Raw genomic sequence first — 11,176 nt, 5'->3', positions numbered from 1 at the left:
CATCATCTGAACCTCGTGAGGTGAGGCTTGCAAAGAAATCTCCGATCCTCAGGAGCCGGCCTGAGGAGACCGCTCCTCGTGGAGGACTTGGTGTCCTCCGCCTCGCGAGGCTTGGCCCCTCGCGAGGGTCTTCGGTTGTTGATGTTGAAGGTGGGCCTTCCCGGGCCGTCGATGGAGCCACACCATGGTCCGCAGGCAGGCAAGTCTGGGGACCCTCGTTCCCAGAACGCCGACAGTAGCCCCCGGGACCTAGGCGCGCTCGAACTTGGCTTCAGGCGAAGCCAAAGGGTAAGTGCGAAGCGCCGCGAGACCTAACTGCCTACGGCCTTGGTTGACGCATGGCGATTGATGGGATGTGGGAGTCTCCGCTCCCCCACGTGGCCTCGGCAACTATCCCAGGATGACCAAAAGACTGGTGCTTGGTGCGGAGCCTTCATTGCCTTTCCTTCATCTTGCTCCAGATCCCTTTCTTCCTCTCCACCAAGCGCCTCCGGATCCGCTGAATCCTTCCCCTAAGCTTGTCGCTGATGGCCACCGATAAGGAGAAACCTTCGGCTTCATCTACGCGCCTGGCTTCTTGGTTCGAGCCGGCCCTGAGCGCGTCCACCATCACAGAAGAGAAGCACCTCGCCACCGTGCTCCTGCTGACGGCGAGAGACGGCAATGAGGGGGAGAGACGGCGCTCCAGGTTGGCTCCACCAAGCTAGAAGCCATGGGTAACACCTTCTACCCCTTCTTCCTACACAGCATCCTTGCTGGGTTGGTTCCCCCTTTCTACAGTTTCTTCTATGCCATCCTCCGCCATTACGGGCTCCACGCCCTCGATCTTCATCCCAACTCCATCCTCCTCCCGTCGATCTTTGCCTTCTACTGTGAAGAGTTCGTGGGGGTGATGCCCTCCGCTGTGCTGTTCTGCCACTTCTTCTACCTCTGGATAAGCGGCGGCCAGTGCTCGGGGTGCGCCGGTTCATCACGGTGAATGGCAGCAACGCGATCTCTCGGGCCAGGAAGAAGGTGGAGGTCTTCCAGAAAAAGTGGATTTTCATGGACGCCAAGCGCTCCCATGCCCGGCTGGAGCTGCTGACCGCGCCACCAACTCCCTTGGAAGGATGGGCTCATGAGAAGCTCACCGGCCCCTAGGCGGAGTTGTTGCTGGAGAGGATGACGGCTGACCTAAACGTGGAGGACCCAAAGTCGGAGAAGATGACGGGGGCCATGATCGTCAAGGAGTTCCTAATGCAGTGCCTGGCTCCGCTCCAGACGCATTCGCGCCCCATCTGGAGATTCAAGGGCGCGGAAGACGACCTCCAGCTACGTCTGGACAACTTGCCCGATGAGGAGCTGAGCAAGGTCGTGCACACCTTGCTCGGCAAGGACCATGGTTGCCCCCCGGACTCCCATCTCCTGATGTACCGCCGCACCGACGGAGAGAAGGTGGTCGCTGCCATGTCCACCTTCAATGAGTGTGGGCTCATTCCGCTGAAGCCTTCCCTGCCCCCCGGCTCCCCGGTGCCATGTCCTCTGGCGAGCCCGAGGAGGAGAAGGCAGAGTCGGAGGCGACACTGGGGGAGGTTGAAGAGACCTCTCCCCCGTGGCAGAGCGAGCTCCTCCGGACCTTCTCCGATGATGATGACGCCAGCGAGCACCCAGTCAGGGAGTCGCTGCTCTCCACCGGGGTCACCACAAGGTCCGGTGGCACCCCCCGGAAGAGGCTGAGGCAGGGGATCCCAAAGAAGGATAGGTCGGTGCTAATTCCCATAGGCAGCGGATTCGCCTCGTCGCCGTCTGCCATTGTCGCAGAGCCGCCCGCGCCCTTGTCCGTCCCTGAGAGCGTGACGACGCCCGTGCCTGGGAAGCTCGCGCTCCTGTGTAGGAAGAGGGAGTATGTCACCGGGGTTTAGTAAGTGTATCTCCTAACCCTTGCTCTTGGATCCTGACACGGTACTCAATGTCTCCATCTTGATGCCAGCCTGATGTCGGCGGTGAAGAGGAAGAAGGAGGACGCCGGAGCCGTCGAGGCCCAGCGACTTGCCGCGGTCGCAATGACTCCGGCGCAAAAGGACGAGGATGCCTCCCGTGCCCCTGCAGTGAGGTTTCCCTCCCAAGGTTCTAGAGCCCATCCTCAGGAGAAGACGGTCCATGTAGCTGAGGCGACTCCTGAGGCGCTCGCCCTTAGCGCGCCTGCTAAGGACCCTAGGGCTCCGGAGCCCCCGACCCTCTCCGCTGCTACTGCTTTGCCGGTCTTGACTTCGGCGCCGTCTCCTCCCCCAGCTATCATGTCGACGGCCCAAGGTTCTTCTACCGTGCCTAGTGCCTTAGAGGAGGCCTTCTCCGCGCTGGACCAGCTTTGGGGCGATCTTCAGGGGCCCGACTAGCGCTGGGCGTCGGGGCGCCTAGAGCTAGTCTTAGATTGGCTCCAGGATGACGCGTCCGTTAGGGCGGTCTGGGCCCAAGCCGTGGCGGACTCAAGGTCGGAAGGTGACCGGCCTAGCCGCAGCCGCTCACGACATGGCGTTGCAAGAAGCCAAGGCCGCCAAAGAGTGCTGACGTGAGGCGGAGGCTGAGCTGAGGACCCTCCGCGACAAGCAGGCCACCCAGGTCTGCCAGACCGAGAATAGGCCACAAAGCACACTCACCTGCATAAGCTGAATGAGGAGGTGGAGGCGGCCCACGCCAAGCTTGTCTCCGAGGACAAAGCTCGGCTGGAGACCAAGGACAAGCTCCTCGCCGCTACTGAGAAGGCGACCGCCGTGGGGCATGCCGCCTTTGACTCCCTTGAGTTGAGGTCTCGCAAGGCGCTGCAGGATCTCTACGGAGTGGCTACAAGGATCCGCTCGTGACTCCGGAGGACAGCCCCACCAAACTGCTCCTCAAGCTCGTCACGGCGCTCAAGTGCATCGTCGTCGGAGTGGGCCCCATGGTGGAGGGGGAGGCCCGCGTGCTTTCTACCTCGGCCATGATACGCCTCTTCAACCACCTTTATCTCCGGGAAACCAGCTTCGACCTCGTTGCCTTGCTCGAGCCCATGGACCCCAAATCCTATAATGCTGCTGCCGAGGCCGTGAAGGGTCAGGTGGAGGCCCTACTGCATAAGTTCCTCGCCATCGACCCCGCGACCACGGCTAGCGGCAAGGATGGCGGCGACATCATCGACGACGCGGCTCCCCAAGAGGGCGATGGTGGTGTCCAAGGCTGAAGAAGAAGCTTGATGGCTGCGCTCCCCTATATTCAAGTCCTGCAACATTTTACGTGCCTTGTGGAGGTGTAAGAACTTGTGCTTGGTACTCTTAAGAAACAATATGTTTTGTAGTAATTTTCTAGGGTTCTACGATCTCCTTTCTGTTTGCTTTTAGCATTCTGCGTCGGTAGGGCCCGGCCCCATGCATACCTCAGCCGCTGTTGGATCATCTGGATCACCAGGACGAGACCAAGGAGTGAGGTGCTACGTGACCAGTTAGGCTCCTGAGTCGCGATGTCCACGATTCCCCCTTGACGTGCAAACAACCCTCAGGAATGAGATGTGATAGTAGGCCTTAGCGTTCTGCATTGGCAGGGCCCGGCCCCGCGCATACCTCAGCCGCCGTTGGGGCATCCGGATCACACTGGTGCACGTCGGTCCAAAACAAACGGTTTTTAACCCCTTTCCTCCATGGCATTTGGAACCGTCGTCAAGTGAGTGTGGGCGATAGTGGGGTCCTTCCCACACGACCCAGAAACTGTCGGGGATAGGGACCCTACACCACTCCTACTCGTTTCTACTAGCATCGCCATCGTAGTCGGTATTCTTTGGTGCTACGTTTACGATGCACGGCCCATCACAAACGGCTCACTATTATAGAACTTGTATGATGCGCGGCCCATCACAAATGGCTCACTGTTAAGAATATTAGCTAATCATCGTACGAGTGTCGGACAGGATTATGAAACATCGGACCGTCGTAACATCGTCGTACACGACAACTATCGCACACGCTATTCTGTGGTGCAACGTTTACGATGCATACTTCATCAGAAACAGTTCATGGTTGCGAGTCGTGTATGATAAGGCCACTAACACAAACGTTTAGTTTGCCCGCACCGTTTGTGACATTGTCTCACATCGCACACGCTTTGGAAATGGCAACTGTGTGCATGCTTGCACACGTTTCTTCTTTGTGAACCATCTCGAATTATGGTGTATATCGCAAACATTTGTGTTTTACCAACCGTGTGTGCCGTAACAACCTGGAGAGCGTAGTTTCACCATAATTTAATTGCTGCTATTTCAAATTGTACCGGATTTGAATTTGAATTTGAATGTATGCTACATCTTTATTCATATCAATCAAGTTCAAACAACCAATGCATTATTAGATTCATAGGTACATATGTTCAAGAATTACATAAGAACCAAATAAAGAAGGATGAACCACAGTTGTATACTTGTGCTATTAAAAATGGTAAAGAAGGAGGCGAAATATATTCTGGTTGCTGAACAAGGTGAAGCAGAATGCCCATGTTGTGCCCTCCTCCATGTAGAAGGCACGCACGACTCTAGTCCAACCCCTTGTGATGGTCGACCGCCCATCCTTCACGGTCTTCATGAAAACATCTAGATAATCATCGTGTTTTTGGTAGAAATACTTTAGCATTTGCATGCCCACCAATCATGTAGTTTGAGAGGTAATCTTGAGTAAACTGCTTTGGCAACCACTGCAAAGGAAAAAGATTCAGACATTGTCATCTAACACAACTCATTATGAGCAACAAATGCCACCACTCCAGCCCAGACATCCGGCCTCCCCAGCCCGGACATCCGGCGTCGCCTGAAAGCCCGGACATTCGGCCCGACCAGCCCGGACATCCGGCCTCCCCTGTTTGCGCACAGTGAAGGGCCGAGGCCCGTGTATCCCTTCTCCCCCCTAGACTATATATGCTCCACCTCGCCCAACTTTCTAGGGTTATCAAAGGTTTAGCTCATGATTGTGTGAGAGCTTTGCTCATCCACTTGGTTACCTTCTCCATGGAGATTCGAGCCTCCACCGGAGATGATCCCCCAAGCGGATTCAAGACCCCTCTTTAGGGAAGAACATCAAGACCTCCTCACGGAGAAGACCGGTTACCGTGTATCGTCCCTAGTTGATCGTGTACCATGTATCGTTCCATGTACTCGAGGATCTAGCATATGTGTGACTATTTCTTGTTGGTTTAGTGTTTCCTCCCATGTTTTCCCTTGTGTTTTCCCCCGTTTCCCCTCGTGTTCCTCGTGTTCTTCGCGGGATCCGCTCCTTTCGTGAAAGATCGGCTGATTAGGGTTCCACCCTACATCATCTTGGTATCATGAGCCACGTTGATCACGATTTCGGAGCCTCCCCGTTGTGTTTCTAGCCATGTTTTGTTGTTTTTCGTCCTAATTTGAACATTCCCCACCAAAAATAGCCCCAATTTTTTTTGTGATTTGTTGGTGTGTTGAGATTTTGTTGGTTTGGATCTGTGGATTTGCTTTGTTTTGAGTGGATCTAGCTTCCCATCCATTTTCCCCCAATTTCCATCCACAAATTCCTCCGAATTTCACCCGGATTTGACCTCTCCATGCGGTGTTCATCCCGTTCGTCCCCGAATCCAGAGCCCGGACATCCGGCCCGTCAAGCCCAGACATCCGGCCCCCGGACATCCGGTCTTCCACCCGGACATCCGACCCCTAGCAGCAACATCTCCATCCACCGCCCCATTTCCATCCATTTTTCACCAAATTTTGTTTCCGGTGCCCACCATATACCATATATACTTCCACATAACCCAACTATTTTTGGACCGTTTCGCTCTCCGACACATTTGCTACTTCGAGGTTTGAGAATTTGAGTTGCGGTACCGTATCCTTTTGTGTTTCGGCTATCTAGGTATGATTCGACATCGACATCACCGCCGCTCATCTTCGCCACAGACGCGTCCTACATCATCACCGTCGTCCTACATCGTCATCAACAACGACCACCTCGACTACACCTTGGTATTCGTGCCACCATTTTGACACCATACCGGAAGCAAGACCGGTAACCTCATCTTGGTATTGGACATATCACTCTTGCCATTACATTGATAGCCATTATAGCCTTACTCCTTTGCATTGCTTACCCATCAAGACTAGCCATTGAGTATTGCCGGCAACGAGACTTGTGCACATTAGTGATCATACTTCTCATATCATCCATATATCATTGTTGCATATATTGGTATCATATCTTGTGTCACAAAGTTGTCATCGCATACTCACTTGCTATATCGGTTTGTCAAGCATTGCATGAGAAAAGAGCTCAAACATCAATGAGCCAAACAAGTTTTCAAGCAAAAAGGAAAGATGAGCATAGAGCTTTTAAGCAAGAACCATAGCATCATACAACATTAAGATTGTCATACTTGATCATCTTGGATCGTATCATAGCAACACCTTGCATAGAGCATACTTGGGATAGAAGTCTTTGCATTTTTGCTAAGTATGTTGTCCACAAGTTTTTTTATCCGACTATTGTGCAATCGTGCTAGCATCTCTCTAGTGTTGTGCAACAAGAGCATTTTTGTGGATTCCACATTTTGGCTCACCCTTGGTTGCACCACCCCACTTATCTTTTTGCGTGTGTGTTTCCGTGTACCTTATATGCTTGGTCTACTTGTTACATTGCATCTTGCGAATCTTTTCCAACATTATTGAAGCTCACTTACAATTGCATCAAATTTTGTGCCACCATCCTAACCAAGCTCCACCAAAAGCTTTTACTTGTGTAGGTGTGAGAAACCGACAAGAGCTAGTACCAATTGTGCTATTTCCTTCTTCTACATTTGAGTGGTCCTCGATCCACTTTCAACTTCGGTCAAGGTACATTTGGTACTCGTTCTTCTCTTTCTACCACTCACATTTGTCTTGGAATGATGGATAGGCCAAGTACTTCTACCAACCCACTCTTCATGGAGCAAGACGACGACATGAACTCCTTCATCACCAAGAGTCACCTCTTTGGTGCACAACGTGCTTTGCATCAAGAGCAACAAGCCATGAGTGAATGCATCGACAACCTTGTCGCCGACTTGCGACTTTCCAAGCAACATACAAGGGACTACTTCGACCACAAGATCGACGATCACAAGCAAGAGAATGGCGCAAGGATGGACAAGATTTGCGCTTTGTTGCTCAACCGCTCTTCTTCCACTTCGAGAAGGAGCCCTTCAAGCCGCCACTCCGACTTCACCCTCTCCAGCTCAAGTACACCGACATCGAACACTCTTCGTCATGCCGCACGCAACGAGCGTCAAGCAAGCCTCAATCCTCTACGCGACACCGACTCGCAATAGCACCGTCAACGTCAAACTCAAGAGGCCTTTGTGCTAGCATGAGAACGGCAACGACAACGACAACATGAAGAGGAAGAGCGAGCGCGTCTACACCAAAATGCTCAAGATGCCGAGGCACAACGTCAAGAACAACAACTCCATGACGCTCAAGCACTTGAGGCACAACAAGCTCTACGCGATTCAAGTCGAGCCGTAGCCGACCGAGGCCGACAAGCTCGTGAACATGCCGAAGCACTTCGCGAAGAAGTCCGCAAGAGAATTTATCAAGCTCGCGTGCACTGTAAAGTCCCTCCTCGAGCTCGACCGGCTCCTCCAGAAGCACGTCAAGAACAACAAGTTCCTCAAGATCATGAAGACAATGGAGATCCTCCACGACAAGAGCAACAAGAGGTTGACAACCCTCCGTGCCAAGAGCACCACGAGCTGAACAATCATCAACAACATGGGCGTCATCATCCTCGACCCCAACACAATGAAGAGCAACGCTATGGCAAACTCAAGTTCACCATGCCCAAGTTCAACGGAAGCAACGATCCCGAAGAGTACCTTTCATGGGCATTGAAAGTTGACAAGATCTTTCGTTTGCACAATTATGAAGAAGAGATGAAGATCGCAATGGCATCCCTTGAGTTCCAAGACTATGTCCTCATTTTGTGGGAACAAGTCATCGAGCGCCGTGAGGCAAGAGGTGAACCACCCATCACTACTTGGGCGCAAATGAAGGTTGTCATGAGAGCATGCTTCGTACCTACCTACTACAACCGCGACCTGTTCAAGAAACTCCAACAACTCAAGCAAGGAACAAAGAGCGTTCAAGAGTACTACAAGGAGATGGAGATTGCAATGATACGAGCCAATGTCACGGAAGATGATGAGCAAACAATGGCACGTATCTTGAATGGACTCAATCATCCCATCAAGAAGATCGCCGACTTCCAACCATACTCAAATCTCATCGAGGTAGTGCACCAAGCTACCAAAGTGGAATGCCAAGTGCAAGATGATTTCAAGTATGCCAAGTTCTCATCCAAGTCCTACGGCTTCTCCAACACCCAAGAGTCAATGACTCCAACACCGACTACAAAGCCTTCTACTACCAACATCGACAAGTCGAGTTCCAGGAAAGCTTCGCCAACTACAAGCCATCCTACTACGAGCAACTTCAAGCCGATAGCTTCATCATCATCAACCCCAACCGATGAGACCGTCAAGACGAGTTCCTTCAAGTGTTTCACTTGCGGAGGCCGAGGCCACAAGTCCTACGAGTGCACCAACAAGCGAACCATGGTCTTCAACGATGATGGCACTTATGACTCCATGAGTGACGGCGAAATGGAAGCCCTTGAGCAAGTTGCCATGCACCGCCAAGTAAACAATGAAGAAGAACAAGTCTTTTGCGATGAAGACTCAAGTCCCGCACTTGTTGTCTCCAAAGTCTTGACCCTCCAACATCACCAAGAAGAAGACCAATGATGCCACATATTCCACACCAAGGCCGACATCAATGGACGATCCGTCAAGGTCATCATCGACGGAGGGAGTTGTCATAATCTCGCAAGCGAAGAACTTTGCACCAAGCTCCAATTGCCCAAGACGAAGCATCCACATCCATACAAAGTGCAATGGCTTAGTGACTCCGACACCATCCAAGTCGAGCACCGAGTACAAGTATCCTTCAAAATCGGTGCCTACGAAGACACGTTGGAGTGCGACGTCATTCCAATGACTGTTTGTCATCTTCTCCTTGGACGGCCATGGCAATTCGATAGAGGAGTCGTCCACAACGGCCGAACGAACCACTACATCTTCAAGATGAAGGGCAAGGAGTACGTCCTCTGTCCAATGTCGCCAAGTCAAGTGATCGCCGACAAGCAAGCCACCCATCGTGGAGATCATAGTGAGAGAGAGAGCCACCAAAATGAGAGTGAGCGCCACAAGCCCAAATCGAACACCTCCACGATGAGCGAAAAGAAGAACCTAGTCCTATTTGCCACCAAAAGAGAGATAAGAGGAGTGTGTGAGAACCCATCTAGTGTCCTACACTACGTCCTCGTGTGCAAGAACAATGCACCACAAAGTAACACTTCTCAAACTCTTCCTCTAGTGTTGTCTTCTGTTTTGCAGGAATTTCAAGATGTTTTCCCCGACGAGCTACCTCCAGGACTACCTCCATTACGAGCCATTGAGCACCGCATCGACCTCATCCCCAGAGAACCGCTTCCGAACAAAGCTCCCTACCGCGTCAATCCCGAAGAAACCAAAGAAATACAAAGGCAAGTAAAGCATCTCATAGACCATGGACATGTGCGTGAAAGTTTGAGTCCTTGTGCCGTCCCGGTCATTCTTGTGCCAACATGTGACGGTAGCTTTCGCATGTGCTCTGATTGTAGACCTATCAATGCTATCACCGTTCGATATAGGTATCCCATTCCACGCCTAGACGATATGCTTGATGAGCTTAGCGGTGCCACTATCTTTTCTAAAATTGATCTTAAGAGTGGTTACTATCAAATCTGCATACAAGAGGGTGATGAATGGAAAACCGCTTTCAAAACCAAGTTTGGCTTGTATGAGTGGCTAGTCATGCCTATGGGTCTTTCGGAAGCACCGGGAACTTTTATGCGCCTTATGAATCATGTCTTTCACCCTTACATTGGTATATTTGTTGTGGTTTACTTTGATGACATTCTTGTGTTTAGCAAATCTATCAAAGAGCATGTCACCCATGTCTGCACCGTTTTGCAAACTCTTAGAAAAGAGTGCCTCTATGCTAATATGGAGAAATGCCTTTTTGGTGTTGATAAGCTCATTTTCTTGGGTTTTGTAGTTTACTCCAAGGGTGTTCATGTTGATGAGTCCAAGATCAATGCTATTAAGACTTGGCCAAAACCAACCAACTTGCATCAAGTGCATAGTTTTCTTGGCCTTGCGGATTTCTATCATTGCTTTGTGAAGGATTTTAGCACCATTGCTTCGCCTTTGCATGATTTGAGCAAGAAGAATGCGCCTTTTCTTTGGGGACCATCCCAAGATACCGCATTCAATGAGCTTAAGAATTTGCTTACTCATGCTCCCGTGCTTGCTTTACCCAACTTCGACAAGCCTTTTGAGATTCATTGCGATGCTAGTGGTAATGGCATAGGAGGTGCGTTAACGCAAGAAAAGCGCCCCATAGCTTACTTTAGTGAGAAACTTTTTGGAGCGCAACTCAATTACCCCATCTATGACAAAGAGCTATATGCTTTAGTCCATGTTTTGCATGAATGGGAACATTTCCTCCGTCCCCATGAGTTTGTCATTCACACCGATCATGAGACTCTCAAGTATCTTAAGGGTCAAACCAAGTTGAACAAGCATCATGCTAAATGGAGTGAATTTACTGAGTCTTTTCCTTATGTCATGAAGTACATCAAGGGTAAAGAAAACATCGTAGTGGATGCTCTTTCCCGCATATGCATGCTTGTTACACAACTTGAGTTAGATGTGATTGGCTTCAAGCATATCAAAGACTTGTATGAGCATGATGCAACTTTTGCTACTCATTATGCCAAGTTTTTATCGCATACATCTTGGGAATGCTATTACATCAAAGATGGATATCTTAGGCGAGCTAACAAACTTTGCACCCCCGAGTCTTCTCTTCGTTTGTTGCTTTTGCAGGAATCTCATGGAGGAGGATTAATGGGACATTTCGGATGCGACAAGACGTTCGCCACGCTCTCTAAGAACTACTTTTGGCCCAAGATGTTTCGGGATGTCAATCGTTTCACCAACCGATGCTCTACATGTCGCAAAGCTAAGTCCAAAGCTCAATCTCATGGCCTCTATATGCCTCTACCAATTCCATACC

This window comes from Triticum urartu, chromosome 1A (assembly GCF_056163025.1).
Source record: "Triticum urartu cultivar PI428250 chromosome 1A, HENAU_Tu73, whole genome shotgun sequence".
Lineage (NCBI taxonomy): Eukaryota > Viridiplantae > Streptophyta > Magnoliopsida > Poales > Poaceae > Triticum > Triticum urartu.
Note: the sequence above shows the minus strand (reverse complement) of the source record.